This window comes from Cyanistes caeruleus, chromosome 2, assembly GCF_971803275.1.
Source record: "Cyanistes caeruleus chromosome 2, bCyaCae1.hap1.1, whole genome shotgun sequence".
NCBI classification, from domain to species: domain Eukaryota; kingdom Metazoa; phylum Chordata; class Aves; order Passeriformes; family Paridae; genus Cyanistes; species Cyanistes caeruleus.
The window spans coordinates 82,310,782-82,331,855 of record NC_141702.1 but is presented as its reverse complement, the minus strand read 5'-3'; the positions used below and the strand labels follow the sequence as shown (position 1 = coordinate 82,331,855).

Sequence of the window (21,074 nt, the reverse complement as noted above, 5' to 3'; positions counted from 1 at the left end):
TACAGCCATCCCCACCCATATCACAGGATTAGCAAATCACAGAATCATTAAGGCTGGAGGATACCCTCAAGAACATCTGGTCCAACCATAAACCCATCACTGCCATTATCACCCCTAAACTGCATCCCCAAGCACAACATCCAGACACCTCTTGAACACTTACCTGGGATGCTGACTACACCACCTCCCTGGGCAACCTGTTTCAATGCTTAATTTCTCTCTCAGTGATTTTTTTTCCTAATATCTAATCTGAAACTCTCCTGGCAGAGCATAAGGCCATTTCCTTTCATCTTTTCACTGGAGACATGGTAGAGGAGATCAACCCCCACCTCACTGCAGCCTTCTTTCAGGTAGTTGTAGCAAACAACTGAGTCTGAGTTGTTTCCTGAGTCTCCTTTTCTCCAGAAAAAACAACCCCAGTTCTCTCATCTGTTCCTCACAGGACATGTTTTCTAGACCCTTCACCAGCTTCATTGTCCCTCTTTGGGCATGCTAAAGTGCAGAGCACCTGCAAGTCAGCACACATATGGATCACAAAGTCACTGAAACCACACCATGGTGAGGAAAGCCAAGTGGACCAGTGGTTCTAAGTGCAGGCTTAGGCCCAGACACAAATTTAGGGGACACATCCATTATAAAACCACAGGAAAGACAGCAGCTACCCCGATAGCATCAATCAAAGTTCAGGTTTCCAACAAGCTTTTAAAATTACCAGTCCTCCTGCACTAGCACTGAAACGAAGGCAGATTTAGAAGCTATTTATCGCACTTCAGGTTCTGTTATCACTCCATTAAAAAAATAAATGATTTGGACATGAACACAGTCAGTTATTTGGCTTTTGCTATGCATACACAGAGAAACTTTCTAGTAACTTCTTGCACTGTCATCAAATACCAGGAATTTGTTCCTTTCCCCTGAACTAGGCTCAGGCTTGAATTCCCATTTCATAGGCTTTGAACTTGATTCAGGGTAACATTGTTTTAGCTGAGGTTCACAGTCCCTTGAGGCCATAGAGGGCCAGCCAGAACATCTCATCTAACCTCATGGCTGCCTCCAGGCCACAGACTTCAGCAGTTCAAAAGCTACGCTCGCATTCAGCAAATCTCTGCAGTACCAGGAAGATCTCCAAGATTTTGGGATTATTTTGTTTGGTTGGTTGGTGCTTTTTTTTATTTGTTTGGTTTGGATTTTTTTGTAAAAAGAGGTAAGATATTTATTACGTGTTTTTTTTTTGTTTTTTTTCCTAATGCAGCTTTGAAAGAAGAAGCCACACAAAGACTTTTTTTTACTATAGTAAAATATCCATCACTGTAGTCCTTACACCCTATCTGGGTAAGGATAGGCCAGACTATTTCCAGTTGTTCTTCTGAGTCTCAGTTTAGGGCTTGGGATGAGGCCTCTCAAGCCAGTGATTCTGCCATTTCTGGAACACTTCCTCCTGCCCCCACTCTGCCTCAAGCCTCCACTGTTTCCATCCCATCCTTCCCCATTCCTTTCCTTGTGGTGAACCCACAAGCAAAATTGACACCCGAAAAAATATTTCTGAAATTCAATTATCCAGTCCTAATAAAAAAGGCTGAAATTTCCATGTAATTGCAAACAAGACGCTGCGTTGTAGAAACTGAGGTCATTCATAAAGAGAAATAAAGGGGGAAGCTGTTTACAGGAAACAATTCACAGAGCACATCTCCATCAGCTTTGGCCCTTTCCACAGACCTTTGCTTTGGTACTCATTTAGATAGGGTGTTCCCAGGAAACCTGTAGGGGAGAACAGAGAGAGAGGTGAGATGATCTTCTCTGCTCACATGAAGGCATGAGGCAGAAACTACACAAGGATTTATGACATACTCTTTTTCTTGCATTCACCAACTTCAGAGATTCAAACAAACTGTATAACTAGTATGAATGCTCATGGTCAAATTCCTCCGGGAAATAGTCTTGCTGAGTCAAGCTGGCAGAAAAACAGAAATTCTGCTTTGTGGGAAATTCCAGGACCTCTGTTTTCTCTAAATTAATCAGAAAATTCAGAAAACAAAATTTTCAGCAAAATGTCATTTCCAAGTATTTTTCTTGAATATTTGGAAGAAAAAATAGGCCAGTCTGAGTTTTACAAGCCACAGCTCTATGAGATGTGTGCCAAGTATAAAACCTTTTGACATTTCTGTCTGCAGTTCCAAAAGCCACATCACACTGCAGTAAACAAGTGCAGCCACAGACATAGTGCTCCTCACAGCATCAGACTGCCCTGCAGAAAACACAGTGTCTGTGCAGGCAGTGTCTACAATCTTCCCTTAGCAGACACACCAGGCTGGGAGGAGATCCTTTTCCTTGCAGGGTCATTTGTTGGGCTCTCTTCTGGTATCTGTGCGAGGTGAAAGTGTGTTTACTGTTTATATTGTGAATTCTTTCTCCTTCCCTGTCATTACTTCTCCCACACACTGTGTGTGTTCCAATGATGGGCAAATGAAGCTACAGCTGACAAAGGAAAGGGACAGGCTCTTAAGATCTCCTCAGAGCCTTGAAACAAAGGCTATTACAAGGAACTACCTGTGTTTCTTCCAGTGCAGAGTGCAGGCACAACCCCACGACAGCTCCTGAGGCCTGAATTGTGCAATCTTGTGCAGCACCAGTGAGGCTTGGAGCAGGTGGGATCATATTGCACACACTGAACTGAGTTCACGAGGCTGAGTGAGGAAGACTGCAACCCTATGTGCTCTCTCTGCATCAAGCAAAGGGAGTAGTGGTCAGCATCAGATGGCTTCATGAGGTGGTGCTCAAAGAATAGACCCATTCCAGCACCATAGGACATGGGACCACAGCCTCCAAAGCCCAGGGTGTAATAGGGGTGGGAAGAGGGACAGAAATAGACCAAGATCTGATGCTGTTCTTGTGTGCCAGAGCTCCACAGACTTTCTCTAAATCAAGCCAGAATAAAGCAGAGATTCCATTAAATAAGGCAATCCCAGGACAAAGTCTCTCAAAGTGCTCAGATATTAGGGACAAAAGATGGTTTAAAAGTAGTAGGATGAAAGAATTGTTAAATCAAACAAGCACCTCCTGCTTTCCAGACATGCTCTGTGGCATATTTGTAACATCAGCATGCCAGGGCGTTAAAAGTTACTCTATGAGGTGCAGGAAGACTTTAGCTAGTTTAGGCAGTGATTTTACTGAGGACTGATTGGAACACATAGGAAGTGGTGTGTGTGCTCTCTTCACTGGCAGTCAGAAACAAAAAGCATAACAAATCACTGCAAACTCCTAATGGGAATTAGTACACAGGAGGGCTGCAAGGCATAGACATGGAGCACATGAAAAACAAGAAGCAGAGCCTAGGAAACTCATTAATTAGATTATTTCTTCTTGAGCTGGAGTATGAAGTTCCTGTCTTGTAAAGGTGCTGCATCATTTGTCATTCATCTTCAGTGGCTGTAAGAGGAAACAATACAACAAGAAGAAGGGATTTCTAATTGTAGATACTGCTGTCAAAGTTCTGTAGGGTTACAAACACAAGCCCTAATTCTACTATGTGTTTCTCACAGTTGCTGTCCCCTCCTCCACCTCCAGATGAGGCTAGGTTAACTCAGCTGTGCACTCATAAACTGCTCTTTACAGGACCAGGGCCAGAGTTTTACCACCAAATTCAGTTTTGGTAAGTGACTTTTAGTGAGGCTTAAAAGATCTGGAAGAGAAGAGGTGTGAAACTTCCAAAAAGCATCATTTTCACTAATTCCCCCAGACAGCAGAATCAAAGGCCAAGTGAACTGATCACATCTCTTCTCCTTCCTTCTTCACAGATCAGGAAACAGCAAAAGCAGCATGCCAGAGTGGTTAAGAGTCACCTGTGGTTGCAGTTACAAGTAGTGAATTCCCAAGAAGTTTTCACAGAGCCATAGCTAAGAGGGTTTTAGAGACAATATTCTACCAAAACTGAGGTAGTCTAAAAAGAATAAAAGGAGGAGGAATATGCTAGAGTGACAGTCATGTGGTGCAAAGGGCTAACACCAGCCTAATCTGACATTTTAGTTCCTTTTGAATACATGCAGAGTACTTTGGGCCTAAGTGAGCTGTCAATGGACTCCAGCCTGGTGTTATTTTCTTTGCATAGGAGAGAATTACCACAAATAAAAAATAAACTGCAATAGCAAATTTCCTAGCTCCACTACCAAACTCTAGAGAGGAGAAGAAATGAAAAATAGTAGGATTGGCAGCATATTGTGAGATTTTCCCCAATTCTTCCAGTGCAAGATCCAACCTTTAGGATGCACAGGGTTTATGTCAGCAAGTGTTCATCCACATTACGGAGTAAAGTCATGTAGTTTACTGTCCAGCCTCCCTCTCCATTAGCTGACTTCACAGAAGAGCAGCTGTGCCTTACTGGCTGCTCTCCATGCTTTTGGGGGCTTATCCCACAGTCCCATGTGGTGTGCAGGAAATGGCATGGCTCTACAAACCCTTTCCCAGAGGACTGGGAGGGGAGATGTCTGTCTGACCCAGAGGAGGGAAAAGAGCTCCTGGAGGACTTGGCAGCATGGGAGAAAGGGTAGCTGCACCCGCATTGCAGAGCAGTTATGTCAGCAGCCTTGGGGTTGCACTCTAGCCTATCTCCTTGGCTGGCCAGCCAGCTCAAAAAGCATCTTTGAATTATAGGGATGTGGGTGTGGATAAGACACAAGTTACCAGCAACACTGGAGCTATAATTTCATTAACTCTGCAGTGAACACCCACGCTAAGCAGAGAGGCCAGGGAGGCAGGATGAATCCAAAAGAGGAATAGGGCAGTCAGGCTTGTAGTACTGGTCCAGTTGTAGCCCTCCCACTCTTTCCCTTCAACCCATACACCCAGTGATCTCATTGCCAACTGTACAAAGTGAGGGTAGGACATGTTTTTTCTGCCAGTGTCCAGGACACAGGATCTCAGCAGCAGGACCCCTTGTCCCTGCCTGTATTGCAGCCACTCATCCCTCCTCCACTCCACCCTGAGACCCTGCAGCTGGGCCCAGAGCACACAGCCAGAAATGGAAGTTGTCAGTGCAATCACTGTTTGTTTCACAACCTCCTATTACTGCAGCTTTACAGTTTATTTGCTCTGTGTGCCAACAAATGTGGACACATGCACTGTTCCTGTGGATATCCATGCATTTATGTCATGCTACCCACCTCCTAAAGTAGAGGGGAATGTCAGACCTGTGAAAAGGTGATATCCATGGTTTGGCTGCTGCACATTTTGTGGTCACTCTGTGTATCAGATGGGCATGGGAAATTCCTGACAGACTCTGGCAACAAGTTTCTCTCTTGGCTAACTTTTAATGGCAAAGGTTTTGTAATCACCATCCGAGCCTGAGGAGCAAAAATTCCTGAGGGGTAATTGGCTTTGTCGGTCTGTTGGGCGCACTCAGCCTTGATCTCTTCAATTACTGTACGCATGTACGTACTCTCATGCTGACAGTGAGAGCCAGTGAGGACAAGACTGCCCGCTCCATGGATGGGTGCATGTCTTCAAGCAGTGCAACCGCCCTGGCAGCTAGTGCAATGCAAGAGGCATGGGGCAAGGCTAGCAAGAATCAATTCTATAATTGGTGGGAGCTGCTTCAGGAAAAAATCACTGAGGAGATGGGACTTGTGGGGACAAGGGGACAAATTAAGTGGGCCTCCAGTTAGTCCTCTTCTACCACTTGACTCACAGGTTGCTGACCACAAGCTTCTTCACCTGCCACCACACAGGGCACTTCATTCTCATTACCAGCAAGGAAAACACTCCCGATGGAGACTCAGCTTCAACTGGCAAAAAGTCTGCACATGCCAGAGTGGCTTGTTTTGGATGAATTTTCTGCCAGCAGAACAGCACATTATCTTATTACTCTTGCCAGCATTACTGTATTGATGGGAGGGACAGGATTACTTTTCCTTCCCTTAGTTGATGGGGTTATGCAGGCAAAAAATTGTTGGGAATGGACAAGACTGATGACCCCTTAATGCTGCCTCATCAGCACACAGCATTTAAAGGATGTGTGTGACACTGAAGCATGTTTTGAAGCCCCTCTGTGGGACCCAAGAGGGTTACAAGTAGGCACAAATCTTCTGGCCTAACATCTGTTATATCAGATAACTGGGGGTCTTGGGCACAACAAGGGAGTCAGGAAACATGTGCACAATCCTCCTCATGCACCCCACATCTTCATCATGGTCTAAACACTACATTTTTCCACATCACCCCCAGTCCAACTCTGTCCCACTAGCCCCACATGCTGTTCCCATCCTGCTCCATCTTCCTCATCTCCTCCCAACAGCAAAGTCTGCTACTGCCTTTTCTCCTCCAGCCCTCAGGTCTGTCACCCATTCCCAGATCACCCCAGGAGCTATTGCCCCTATGGCAGTGGCCAGCAAGTTGCTCTCCAGCTCCACTGTCCTGGAGTTCACCACAGGCAACTTTCACTCCCCCGTCTCCTCTAATTGCGGTCAGCACCCCCACAGGCTGAGGGAACTCGTAAATACCACGGTCTTGTGAGGGAGTCTTCCATCCAGTAATTGACTACACTTTCCAGATGCTCTTCCTGCAAGAAATTAAAAAGCAATGTGACCCTTGTTGAGGGTGCAGGCACCCCCGCAATGCAAACACCCTATCCCAGGAAAGCCCTGTCCCCACAGACATGGGGCTGGCTGAGCTGACCGGAGCCACAGTGACTGGAGCCATCAGAGGGGCTGAGGGACCATAAATCAGGCGTCTCCTGGCCCCCGCTCTCCCCCAGACCCTTATCAGTGCCACTTAGCACGGTGGGTGCTACAGGAGGGATGTGAGCAGAGATAAGGGCCCCCTTGGAGCAGACCCTGCCCCAGTGGGAGTCTCCAGAGCCTGCAGGCACAGGGGCTGGCCAGCGGTGCTCAGCCTGCTCCTCTGGGGCAGCAGACCTAGCACAGGGGTCTCCTCTTCCTCCCCACTCCCAGTGCTGGCTCCTGACAGCACTGGAGGCTCTGAGCACTCAGCCTGAGTGTCCAGCTCGACCTGCCCCTCAGCAGATCTGGTGCCTTAACCTGAGCGGGCTGTCACTACTCCCTCCTTGCACCCTCATCCCCTCTCCCCTTTGTCACATGAGAAACAGCCTTAATGAGGACGCTTAATGAAAAATAAACAAGCTGGGAGCTTTGCACTTGGGGAGCAAAACAGCCACAGGCTGATACTGTGCACCAGCACCAAGGTACCTCTTCCCAGCCCTGGCCATGGGAGTCATACTGAGTCCCAGAGGACCAGTCTTGCTGGGAGCCATTCTGGCATTGCAAAACCCTTTCCCTCAGCATCCAGGCAGTGCCATCATATTCCAAATGAGCATCTGTACCCTCCAGCAATGCTCTGATGGGAGAGGAGGTGCAGCTGAGTGTCTCTCATGCTGCAGGCTGATTCTTTGCTCAGGCTACAAAAAACATGCCACCATGTGGCAAAACTGACACCTTACTGAACTTTGCAATAGGCCAAAGAATTAGGATCAACATGGGGTGCAGGACAAAGAGGTGCAGGGGCAGAGTTCAGTCAGGGAAGAGTCAGGAAAGATAGAGGTCCTCAGCAGGACTGCCAGCAACCATCAGGGTCTGGAGCAACTTGGAGCCAGGGCCAAGGGAGCAGAGGAGGGAGGCTTTGGGAGGGAAACATGCCCTCTATGTTCTGGGCTCCTGCACCCCCTACTCCCTGAGCACAAGGACCTCCAGGGCAGAAATGACAGTCTCCAGCTGTCAGTAGCATTCTCAGGCAGGGGAGGGGGGAAATCCAGTCTGAGGGAGGGCATTCTCCATCATGGAGTGGAGAGAAAAAAAACAGCGTGTATTGTGGCTCACTCCTGTCCTGCCATAGCTTGTGTCTGGGAAGCAGAAGCCAGGTCTGGTGAGGGGAGGTAAGACCAGTGATAGTTGCTGTGGAGCAGGACACAGAGGGAAGTGCCTGGGGAGCACCAGTGATTCACAGCATCGAGGGCAGGCACAGATAAGTGGTTGAAAGGTCTCTCACCCTGCTAATCCTGCTTCCTTTTGATAGCTTTAAATCCATCACTTAAAAATTCAGTTTCTCAGTTGGAGAACTGGGTGGCCTACAGGATGAATGGAGTTCTTCACCCCTGGGGCAGCAGGGAGACTCCAGAAGACAGGGCCAGGAAGGTGCTGGCATGTTAGCACGTAGCTGGGTTATAATTTACACGCATATGCCATATGCTTATTCCCATTAGCATCTTGGCTTGGAAGGCATCCAGTCTCCTTTCACCCCTGAAGGAACTGACCTCATTAGAAAGCACTCAAAAGCCCTCATGGTTGCCTGCAAAGTAGAGGCAGCTACACCTAAACCAAAGCATTGAACATTAGGCTCGTTCCCCTTTGATGGAGTTAGAAAGATGGCACTTTTCATTGTGGGCAATCTCAGTGTGGCCAATTTCCCTGAGGGGACACAGCACACAAAGACATCCTTGCTGTGATTTCAGTGACCTCAGGTGGCATGCGGTAGGGATCATATGTGTTTGCATATTTAAAATAGCACCTATGAGAGATTGCCCAAGGGTCCAGGGAAGATCAATTAGCTGGTAGGAGAGAAGTCTTTAGCCATGTATGGCTAGTCCACATAAACTGTGGCCTTGGAGGCAGTTAAAATGGGATTGAAAACATGCTTAAGTGTGGTTTTACTATTGTCACTAGCACTGTTCACACTGAGTGTGACAAATACTGTCCCCCTCCTGCACTCCTCTAGGAAAGGTGCAATCATTCCAGAAACTGCAAATAAGTCTCAGATATAGGTGAGGTCCTCAAGGGTCAAACCAACTACCACCTACACAGAAGGGCTTTGCCTCTGTGTGGACTTGTCTCCAAGCAGCTTACCCATTCTCCCACCATTCTGGAAGACCACAGTCCCACACCATCCCTTCCTGTTTTTTTTCCATTGTGTTTGTACCATCTCCACTTACCAAGTGCTATAAAAACAGCTCCCTGATCTCTGTGGACAGGCCCAGGATTCCAGGTGGAGAGCTGGGGGTACGAGGGTTGCTGAGTCTGTATGTTCTTCCAGATCTCCCCCCTGCACACTCCTCCACATAGAAATATCCCTGCTCCTATCAGCAGTTTTGGAGCTGACGTCCTTTGTGACGCAGGTAACATCTGCAGGGGTAATGAGGAATAATCTCCTGCCGATGGTCTCCCAGACCCTGCCTGCCCCAAATGGGGAGACCTCAAGCTCATCTCATTGCTGGTGCTCATGGGATGCTGCTGGGTCACACTGGCTCTCGGAAGGCCAGGCGAGAGAGCTGCCCTTTGAAATTTTGCTCCCCAGCAGCCAGCAGCCAGTGTTTTCCTTCACTCGGGTTATTAAAAAAGCCATACTGCCAAAAGTCCTTGCATGCCCTCTTGACCAGCATGTCCAAGCACTGAAACCAGTACTGCAAATATTGAAAGTGCTGGAGCTCAAGCCCACACTCCCCAACTGGTGCCTCCAGCGTGCTGTCACAAAAAGGACTGATCACTTACGAGAACAGTGGACTGTATGCAGTACTTGTTCCAGGAAAGGAGCACAGCTCTCAAGGAATGGCCTCAAATGCAGCCTTACCATCACACCAGCATCCCTCCCTCCTTCCCTCCTTCCCATCCCCACACTTGTCCCTAGAGGTCTTCACTGTCATGCATCAGCAGCTGCAGGAGGGGACAATCAGAGAAAGGGACATGAAGGAGAGTTCTGCTTATCTCTTCTGGAGGGAATTTCTCACCTCCACTCTGTTCTGCTCAGCTGCCCAGGAGACAGCCCTCTCGCCAGAGACAGCATCTGGCCGATAGTGTTGACAAAGTCACAAGAGATGCAGAGTGCACATGGCGATCTAGGCAGGGTTGACACAGGCTTTAAGCTCATTCCCAGTGCTCTGCTCATCACAGCAGGTGGGGCTGGGGAGGGGAAGAAGACTTGTCTTCTACACTGTGCAGAGACCCAGGAGCAAATCTGGGCTCCTCTGTTTGCCCAGCCCAGCTGCTCTCAGCTACTCACACTTCCCTGCCTGGTCCCAGCCAGAGACAGCAGAGGGTTGACAGCCAGAGGCATCACTCCATGACCTTTGCAGAGAGAGCAGAAGATGTTTTCCTTATATTCAAGTAGTGCTGTCAAAAATTGGTGGAAGTTTCTGTGTCAAACACACCAAGGTTTTGCTCCCAGACTTGACAAGGAAGCAAACTCTTCAGGACAGGCATCCATAGAGCATGCTATCTCCTTCCTACTCTTCTGCTGTCCTATTGCAGGGTTCCTCATCTGGATGATTCCTCATTCAGATACTTATCTGCTGAGTTTGGCATCAACCCTTAGATCTGAGCTCTCTGCCCACGATCCTGCTGCACCCCTGTTTGCAAAGGATCATGATGATATACACTGTAACTGTCTGGCAGAGGAGGGCAAGTTCACATTTGCCTGGCAGTTCTCATGCACTTATCTCGACTGATGGCAAGTGCTCATCCGTGCCTCTCTTTAGCACGGAGTTTGCTTGCCAGGAGGGGTTTGCCCGTTTCCACAGGCTGGGACCAGAACCACTGCCAACACCTCCAGCAGCAAGCACAAAGCTGCTCGGAGTGCCCCCTCCCTGCATCCTCCCAGACATTCAGGCTCTGTTGCCCACTACTCACAGCCCCCCAGGTGCTGGCACCACCTGTCCCCTTCCTGCCCCACTCTGCCCTTACAGCTCACTTCAGCTGGGTGGGAAACTCAGGTGCACTCAAAAAAGCCTCCCACTTGCATTGCAGCGATCCCAAGCACTTTGTGCACTGGTCTCTGAGTGCTGGCACCTAGTAAGACATCAGGGGAACCTGGTGGGCTCCCAGGACTGAGCACACATCCCCAGCCCTAACTAACTGCTGTCCTTGCCACTCGGGCAGATTGGGATGAGTTAGCAATAACATTTCAGTACTGGTGGATCCTTCAGTGGGTATCCTTCCTAGTACAGAAATGTTGCTTTCAAAAAAACACCTCCTACCTCTACACGTACATGACAAAATAAAGCTAGCTTAGCCTGAAATAGCTGCATTTTTAATGGTGCTTGACTCTTACTGAGGACAGTAATGAATGCTATCCCCCGAGGGGCAGAAGAAGTGGTGCTGGAAATCTGGGCCGCTGCCGGCAGCCCCAGACACGCAGGGGTATGGATGCAGGACGCCTCACTGGGAGGGAAGAACAAGTAGGACTTCCCCTTCCCTGACGCTCTGTCTCCACCTTTGTGTTGCAAAAACAAAGAAATTTTGGGTGTGATCCCGCCCTGCGCCCAGCGGCAGCTTTGGCGGCTTCGTGCGCAACGTGCCCGCTCCTGGTGCTGCTCATGGAGGAGGGTGTCTGTGCCATGGGCATGTTCCTCAGCCCCCGAGGCACCTTGCTTCTCCCTCTCCAAAATACACATGCCTGCACCACCTCCCATATGCCGGCAGCAGAACAGTTGCTGGAGATTTTTCCATGCTGCTAGCCAGGTTGGATGAGGAAGGCCAGGCTCTTCTCTCAAGATGTCCATCTTCCTCCTTATGAAATCCTGGAGCTGATCAATGCAGATGAGCATGTAGAAGTGTGTGCTGTCTCAGCCTGACTGAAAGAGCTAATGTTTAACAGCCAAACTTGGATTGACCTCTTCCAAGATTACCCCAGGGAACAGGGATCTTCTTCTCTAGTTCCCCTTGTCTCTTTTTTTTAATTTTGACCCTTATAGCAATATCCAACTAAGCCCCTCAGGCTAGAAATCAAGGGGCTGCAGTTTTCCTCAGTGGTCAGTGGGAGCCAAAAACAAGGCGAGTCATGTACCAATTCATTTTGCAACCTAGAATAACACATACAGAGTCAAGGATCCCACCACCAAAAAACAGGAGTGCCCCATCTGTATGATGGAGGGCATAAGGTGTCAGAAGGAAAAAAGACCAGAGTAGGAAGAAAAAATCCCCTGACTCTACTTATGCATGCATGGCCAACTAAAAACCACTGCTAGAGCAAACTGTGAAGACCCCAGAGCTATAATATTGGCTCCCATGGCACGGAGGGGAGCCTGTGGTAAGCAAGATGGCAAAGCGTGCCAGTGCCAAGCTCTACTGTAACATTAGCTGTCAGAAGCAGAGCCTCTGGGCTATTCAGTCTAGGCTGCTTTTTTTTTTTTTTTTCTTTTTTTTAAAGTCTTACTCTGCTTCTTCTGAACTCCCAACTCTGACAAGCATTCTGGACAGCCTGCTAAATTTTGCCTGAAAGCATATAATCCTAATGAGAATAGAAAGACCTGACTCTCTTTGGGAGCTCCTGCTACACTTCAAAGGATCCAGGACTTACCAAGAGGTTTTGAAATACATCAATGAGTTCTGGCCCACTTTCTGATTGCCTCTGAGGAGGGAAGGCTGTGTACATGCCCGGGAAATAGCATGGGGCTAGGAGAGGAAAGAAGTGGTTGTTCAGTGAGAGTGGAGTGAGAGACATAGGGTTTTGCATGCAAACCCTATGGAGGGGCGATGAGTCTGTGTGCAAAGAGGGGACCAGGAGGATCAGGAAGGACGGACACAAGTTTTCTTCTTGTTGCTGGAGGGTACAGATGGCATGGTGTAGATGAGAGGGTGAAAGGGGAAGGAAAAATATCCAAAGGCAAAGGCTTGACAAAAAAGAGGTACAGGGCTGGGAAAATAGGACTGGGTATCAAAGGAGGCATACAGAGAGAAAAGACAGCCTGGGAGCACACACATTATCCTGCATGGACATCCACGTGCATGCTGAGTTGTGACTTCTGATTCTTCATTTGCCCAGTTAGTAATAACCCTCTGGACCTTGCAATACTATAAACACCTCTCCCAAAGGGAAGTGCTCCCTAGGGCTGGAGAGGATCTATGAGAGTAGGCTCTCTCATTCAAAACACTTTTCATCTTATACTGCTTTTGCTGCATATGTCAGAAGGAAGCACGTATGTGTCTGTTTCATGCTGGACACTGTCACACAGGTATTATTACTAGTTCAAGGTATCACATGAACTGAGAGCAAGGGGGAGACAAGAGAGTTGGGAATACAAGATCCAACTGGACAGAAAACAGCAACGGCCCTCTTTGTATCCCCTCTGTCTTGTCAGATCTAACATTGCCCAAGTCAGGGCTGCACATGGATGTGCTGCTGACAGAGCACCATGCAGGTGAAAGCCTGGTGCTATGCCAGGGAGTATGTGTGGCATATTGTTAATGCAGAGAGGGGCTATCATCCTCAAAAATACCACTGGGATTCCAGTGCCTGATCTCTCCCAGATTTATACACATCTGGCCATCCTGGTGCTGGAGTGCCTTTTCTAGAAAGGCAACTGCAATGCATTTTTCACAATGTGCAGAGATGCTCACCTGCCTGCCAGCTGCTTTCTGCTGCTCTGCTGACTTGCTTCATTACACCCTCCTCATGAACATTCGCCTTTTCGACACCAGTCAGCAGCAGTCATAGCTGTTACTTAATGACTTGCTCCACAGGAGCTTCTTGCCCAGAAATACAGAGGCAATGGCCTGTCTGCTGCACTCTCCATGGCTGCCAGACTACATCCCTGGGGAGGCTGCAGCCTCACCACCCACTCCCCACCTCCTAGCAGCAGCAAGGTGGGTGGCAGCATTTCATATCATGCATAAACACTGCTGCTGTTCAGCACTCAGAGCTGGCAAGACCAGAGTGTACCACTGGTCTGTACCCCAGATCGTTAACCAGCCCTCTTACCAGCCCAAGAGTGCAGAGGTACATGCATACACCCTCTCATCCTGGGCTCAAGCACGGCCTCCAATGCAGATCTGCTCTCCTCTCCAGCACTCACAGACAATGGGAATGGTCTCATTTAAAAAGCTGTGGACAGAATGAATCACAGCTTCTCTCAGGCCTCATCCCTGGCCCTTCCTAATGAGATGAGTTTGGAAAAAAGAAACCAGTCCATCACCCAGAGCTGCCTGCTAGCTTTATGCAGCACTAGGGGGAAACACCCTACTTGCTGCTCTGGGACCAGGCTCACCCCAGTAAAGAAGTGTAAAGAAAAAGCACTCCATCGAGATGGTAAAGAAGCCCTGGGCTTGCCAGGGAACAGCAGTCCTGAAGTTACAGGCTGTGCAAGGAGCCATGAATATTGAGAGATGCAGGCAATGTTGTAGGAGTGAGAGGAAATAGATCTTCACCAAGGGGAGCAGCCAAACATCTTCCCCAGGATTCATCCCCAGGTGATGACTATCTTGCTCTGAGCTGGTCTGCTCTGTCCTAGAGAATGTAAGAACTAGCACCTATTTTACTTGTCTTCTCCCAGTCCTGGTTTCAATTGCTTGTAACTTTCCAATTTTGCCACTTGGGCTGACATTTTCCAGGCCAGGCATCTGCCTTAGCCTGTTACAAGAAAAAGAGGGGGAAAAAAGGAAAACAACTGAACAAAAATACCCACACACATTTAGGGATTTTGACTACTTTCAGAGTACCAGAAGGAAAAGAGGTTCTTTTGTCCATGCTAAAAAAATCAACACTTAAAACTTGTTAGCTGAGAATTTGCAGTTTATAGCAAGAACTTGAAATTAGGCAAGAGAAGTGCCTAGCTGCCAAGAATATGTCTCTGCTGTCCCCAGGAAAAATATCCCTGAATTTTGATCCAGTTATGAGCTCGACACTCAGATAGAACAGATTTGGCAGAGTTAGTGGCTCCATTGCTACAAAGTTTCTGCCCCAAATGAACGTGCTGTATGTCCACACAGAACTCTCAAGCATCAGACCAATTTGTCCTTCACCAGAACATCTGCATGTCTCTCTTTCAATGTATGCAGGGAGCGGCATGTTGATGGAAATGTTACTTTCTATGAAGTGCATAAACATATGCGTCGTAAAATCTTGCTGAATCTTCCAGTCCCAGTTTCCAAACATTACCTGCCAGGTATATACTTGCCAGGTCTGCCCTAACTTCATTCACTTCACACACCTTTTGATTTCTGCCATGACCAAGACTGTGTGTCATAAACACCTCTGGTTTCCTTCCCTAGAGATGACAAATTCAAGTTCAGCAATCCTAAGACCAATGTAAATCAGAAAAACACATAGAAAAAGTGTAACATGATGATATTTCTATAGTATCTGATCTTCTTATGTCCAGGGAGTTAAATCCTAGATGCAAAGAAAACCTTAATTCCACCACCTCCACACTGGAGAGGTTTGACAATATTTTTAACCTCTATTGCTATGTAGGCTCTTACCCTTTCATCTCTGTAGTTTCTGAGCCAGTCCTAAGCTGGCTCATTGATCCTGACTCTGAGACTTAGGCCTCTGATTCTTTTACCCTGCATCCAGGGGAGGAAATGGGGAAATATTTTGAAACCTCCTTTCTCAGGCACTATGGTTTTGGATAGATGTTGCAGAGTGGGGAGCACAGCTCATACATGTCTGCTCCAGGAAGCATTCCAGAAGGGAAAACTGACTTAAGAAAAGCCATGGTCCTTTCCAACAAGGGCTACTGATCTTTCAGGGTATTTGGAGGTCCGTATTTCCAGATTCAGCTTTCACATCAGCAGTCCAGAAAGCAGAAAGTGAAGTAAACCACAGCATTGATGTACATAGTATCTTTCATATCACCACTGGGAATTTTGTTTTGTTTGGGAATCAGTTTCACCTCCCAACAGACCAGAGAGATTTGATAATAATTATTACTTTTTCCTTTTTCAGAGTAGAAAACAGATAGTGAATATGAGGTGAATTACCCATAGACAACAAATAAACCATGCAGAGTTATGAGAGGAGCACAAGTGTTCTGACTCCTTTCTTCCTGTTCTGACTGTGACAGTGAGCTGGAGTAGCAGATGCCACATGCAGATAATAACAATATACATTGTTGCCTTGTAGAAATGCCGTACCCTTTAATTTTAGCCAAGACTCTTGTGTACTCTTCTTTGTTCTCCTAAGTATTAACCTATAGCTATGTCTATAGATAATAGACATAGCTATAGATGTTGATAGCAATGTGAGTTCTTTCATGGTGCAGAGGTAGTTTGGTCCTTCACTAGTTTCCTTGAGTACACAGAGCATGCTGGAGGACATGTGTCTTATTCTGCGTGTCACTGGGATGGCTTTGGGACATCTCAATGATTTTATCCTCTGTTGTTCACACAAGAGTTTGAATTCAGAGTGACTTGCTATGCTGTGTAAAATCCCCAGCACGGACTGCTTCTTGCTAGCCTGACGTATTGCTAGCACCACCCAGCACTTCATTCCTTTGTCTTTTGTTGGCTGCTGTTCTTTGTCTGTCTTACCATCAGAAAGGGCTTAGGACTGAGAGCTTCCTGTAAGCCTCGCACTGTGCAAGTTGTCCAGCTTCTCTGCAGGGGTTACAAAGGGTTATCCCAAAGGCAGGCAGGACCATGCTCATCCTCAGCCCTCCCTGAGTGCTGGTAGCTTCCATCACAGTGACTACGCTTTGTTACAGCAGATACTGTAAATCCGGATGACTGTGTAGAAGGCCTGGAGCAATTTCTGAGGATCAAAGAGGTGGGACCATGTGGGAAGAGATGGGATAGAGTTGGGCTGTGGGCTGTGGGACATGCCTGGAGAAGCACATGGCAGCACAAAGGAGCATGAGGCAGCACAGAGAGGCTTGTCTCCTCCTGGAGGGAGGAGGTGGCGGACCCCTATGGGAGGAGCCTGCGGGAAGCTGAAGACAGGCGAACAGCACATGATCACCGCACAGAAGGACATTCAGAATGCGTGTTGCTGATGCGGCAACATGGGATAAGTCAGGTAGTGAGAATCACCATATAAGGAAATACTGTGTCTTGAAAAAGTGTATAGAACCAGCTCGTTTATTTTGAATAAATGATTCAGATTCCCTGCTGGTCTGGGTCTGTGTCTTGGTCATTCACAGGACCAGAAGAACCTTCCCTAAAGCCTGGGGGACAGCAGTACTCTTTGCTGAGCCCCTACCACGTAATTCCTTGTAGAATATTTTCTTCCTGTTGCATCCTGCCCTGTTTCAGACATCTTCTTTCTTTCAGTCTCTGCTGTTTGTTCTATGAAACTATGTATCAGATAATTCCCACAGACAGTTCCCAGGCATCAGTTCACACTCATAAACAGCTCTGTTAAAGTCTGCTTGAAATACCAGCTGCTCTGAGTGGATGTGCATGGGATCCTTTGTCCCTTGTCATGAGGTGAATCCTTTGGATGGTGCAGATATTCTCACAAACAGACAAAATCTGAAATGGTTTCCTGTGGTCAGTCTTTCCTGTCTGATGTACATGTCCCTTTAGAGCACAGTGAATACTCTGTACAGAATCACTATGTTCAAAAGCAGTTAGATAAATTAGTAGGTATGGATCAATTTAATCAGAGATGCAAACGTCTCTGGCAGAGTGGACAGTAGGGTTAGCAGCAGCTGATTCTCTAGCAAACTTGTGCAAAGTTTCTATGCCCCTGCTAAAGTACAGGAGTGTAGAGGTAAATAAATCCATATTCACTGTTTGCTCTACCCCTTTTTCAGGCACTCCTCTGTGAACACAAACCAACCAGAGTCTTTGCTTGTGCTCATCCCCAACAGCAGATATGAAACCTACTCTAGCTGAGATCACATTGGAAAGTATTTCTCAAGATGATGGGCCTGCTTTCCCTCAAAGAGGGGCTTAAAACAAAACAACCAAAGCCATTCAATTAGAGTTTGGGGCTTAGAAGGCTCCTTATCTCATGAAAAGAGAGATTAAAGCCCTCTGATAATTTATAAAGTGCTTAAAAGTTTAAAGGAGAATTGGGCTTTTATCTGAACTATCAGATAACATGAAGACCACAAAGGCCACGCACAAGTCAGCCCCAGGGTGCAGTCATTCATTGTAGAGAGCTTCTGCTTCCAACCATGGATCTGACTCCAGTCCCTAAAATTAATAGCCAGACTCCCAGACTCTCATGGTGTAGTAGCCAGGCCAGTCTGACATGCCCCCATGGCTCAGACACAGTCACGTAACTCTCACCCAGAGTCCTTGGGCATCCTCACTTAGTGGTGCCTGACAACAATAATAGTGGTGAGATGGGCTGGATGTCCCAGATGCCTTTGAGTGAACATCCTGACACTGAGGGCTTCTCCCACCACGCCAATGGCCAGTGCTTACTTAATGATGGTGTGTGGTGTGCTCAGCATGCCCTAAGCAATGCATAGTTGGCCCAAGTGCTCCCAGAAGCTTGCCCAACCTGTTTTCCTTTCAGTGGGTATTTCAAACAGCCAGTTATTATTTGTGTGGTTGAGGCCATCATTCATTTACTCTCCTGGTAGACTTTTGCTGTCTTCCCAGCTGTCTTTCTCTCATGCTCATGTCCACTTGGCTGCTGCTGACAATGGTGTCCTGACAGTCAGAGGCCACCATTGAACAATGGAGGGAGGAGCATGTGTGGGACACAGAGCATACCCTGGAGCTGGCCCTGGGTACCGGAACTGGCTTCTGCAGGAGACTGGGACTCACAGGCTCACAGCAAAATGACAAGGTCACTATTCCTCAGCATTGCCCATACGTAAAGGAAATAACTTTCCCTTTGAGCAACAGGGCTAGTAAAGCCTGGGGTTCCTGGTGAAAAAGGGATGTCCTTTGTCCCCAGACATCTTCTCCTCACCCTCTGCATGAATCCTCATCCCACAACATGCAAGGGACAATAGCAGTGTGCATAATCTAGAGCTAGATACCTGCCAGCTGGTAAGTCATGTTCACATTTGGTGATGGTGTGGCCAGCTGATGTCTAATGGTTGGGCTCTCTCTCTCTTTCCTTCAGAAGTCACTGGTTTCTATTATTTCACCTATTCTGACAGCCACAATGTTACTGGTTTTGAAACTTCACTCTTTCAGATGTGATTGAAGCTGACTGACACGTTACAAAGCTACTGGAAAAAGGAAGGATGGAGAGCCAAAGAAGCATTGTTTCCTTTGGAAAATGGGCTTTAAAAATACCTGAATATATACCAGACTTTCTTCTTTTGTGCTGACCTTCAGTAAAAGTGTGTCCTTCATCCAGCACTCCTAACCCCAGACGTGTCAGCAAGCAGACAAGAGAGACCTGGCCCATACTCACTGAACCAAACGACCTGGTCTCTCATGACTGAATGAATCAAAAACTCCACCTTGCATCTGCTTTGTTGGCAGCCCACAAGAGGATCAAAATGTTCCCAAAATAAAGCATTATAGAAATTTTCTGCCAAATACTTGTTTTGAAGAGCCTTTATTGCAATTTTTCAAGTCCAAGTTGGAGGTTAACTCTGGAGATTTTGGTGCATCACTTGGAGAGACAGCTTTGTCAATCTCTGATCTGGGGGTCAGGAAATCTGAGTCCCTTTCCCAACTCTTTCTAGGACCTTCCACATTATCTTAGAAAATATTTTTGTATTTTCTCTCTCAGAGTTTGGTGGCCATCTGCTTTGTTTAAACTGTTTTCTCCTTGGGAAGGAGGCTAACATTAGTGAAGAAGTGACCAGCATTTCCAGAATGGGGCCATGAATTTGATGAACAGGGCAGTACAACACTGTACAGTACTAGCACACAATAATAGATAAGAACTTGGTGGGTCTTCATTTCTGGAGAAATATATGCAAGGAAATAAGTATAACAGAATATTCGTAATTGGAAGTGAGCAATTAAGAAGGATTATAAGAGTCCAATTCCTGGCCCTGCCCAGGACAGCCTCAAGAATCACACTGTGTACCTCAGAGTGTTGTCTAAATGCTTCCTGAGCTTTGTCAGGCTTGGTGCTGTGACCACTTCCCTGGGGAGTCTGTTCCTTGGCCAACCACTCTCTGAGTGAAGAACCTTTTCCTAATATCTAACCTAAACCTCCCCTGACACAACTTCAGGCTATTCCCTCAGTAACATTGGAAAAAGCATTTGAGCACTTTTCAGAGCCTCAGTGTCAGGTTCTGTCACTGGCCACCACAGAGAAGAGATTCCTTCTGCCTGCCCCTCCTCTTCCCCTCATGAGAAAGTTGTAATTGCAGTGGGGTCTCCCCTCAGTCTCCTCTTCTCCAGGCTGAACAGACCAAGTGACCTCAGCCACTCCTCATATGGCTTCCACCCAAGGCTCTTCACCATCTTGGTTGCCCTCCTTCAGACATTCTCTAATCGCTTATTTCTTTCTTATATTGTGGCATCCAAAACTGCAAACAATGCTGAAAGTGAGGCTGTGTAAGTGAAGAGCAGAGCTGGACAATTCCCACCCTGGCCTGGCCAGCAATGCTGCTGGCTTGCTGCACCCCAGGACATGCTTGGGCCTCCTGACTGCCAGGGCACTGCTGACTCATGTTCAACTTTCTGTCAACCAGAAGTCCCAGATTCCTTTCTGTGCCACTGCTTTCCAGCATCTCATTTCCCAGTCTGTCTGTACATCCAGGGTTGCCCCATTCCAGGTGCAGAATCCAGCACTTTCCCTTGCTGAACTCCATACGGTTGGTGATTGCCCAGCCCTCTGATTTGTCTCTGCAGGGCCTCTCTCAAGAGAAGAACCAATAGCTACTCCCAGTTTTGTACGGTCCGCAAACTTGCTTAGAATCCCTTCCAGTCCTGTGTCCAAGTTGTTTTCAAAGATATTGAAGAACATGAGGCCTAAGGTAAAGCCCTGCAGAACCCCACTTGTGCCAAGTCCCCAGTCAGATGTCAGCCCATTCCCTGTATCCCTTTGTGCCTGACCCATGAACCAGTTGCTCACCCATTTCATGATGTGTTTATCCAATGGTGTGCTGGATATTCTGTCCAAAAGGATCTGTGAGAGATGGGATCAGAAACTTTACTGAAATGCAAAAAGATAACATCAATATCTATAATATGTATCAATATAAGTACATAATAAATATCTAAGGAAGTGCACATATATATATACACGTGTATAATATTCACATCTATCAAGAACCCAATATAAAGGGTTGGAATTTATGTATTTAAAGAAATAACTTTGAAAATGTTTGGAAGTGTTTGGTCTGGTCATTGGTACTGGCAATGTGCACGGGACATGGGAAACTGCTCTCGATAAATGACATGTGCCACACAGCCAGGCCTGTCCAACACTTCCATGCAGCCAGGTAGGGCTCACTGCAGGGACCACTGCGTGTCAGTACTCAGCAACTGACA

General features: G+C 47.2%; 1 long non-coding RNA gene across 1 annotated transcript; it reads right to left on the bottom strand.

Moving 5' to 3' along the window:
* Positions 1 to 19,162: 19,162 nt before the first annotated feature.
* Positions 19,163 to 20,709, bottom strand: LOC147654964 (uncharacterized). Its single transcript, XR_015283575.1, has 2 exons — positions 20,656 to 20,709; positions 19,163 to 20,119 (listed from the first exon to the last, which is right to left on the bottom strand). It is a non-coding gene; the product is annotated as an uncharacterized LOC147654964 (long non-coding RNA).
* Between the last annotated feature and the right edge of the window lie 365 nt (positions 20,710 to 21,074).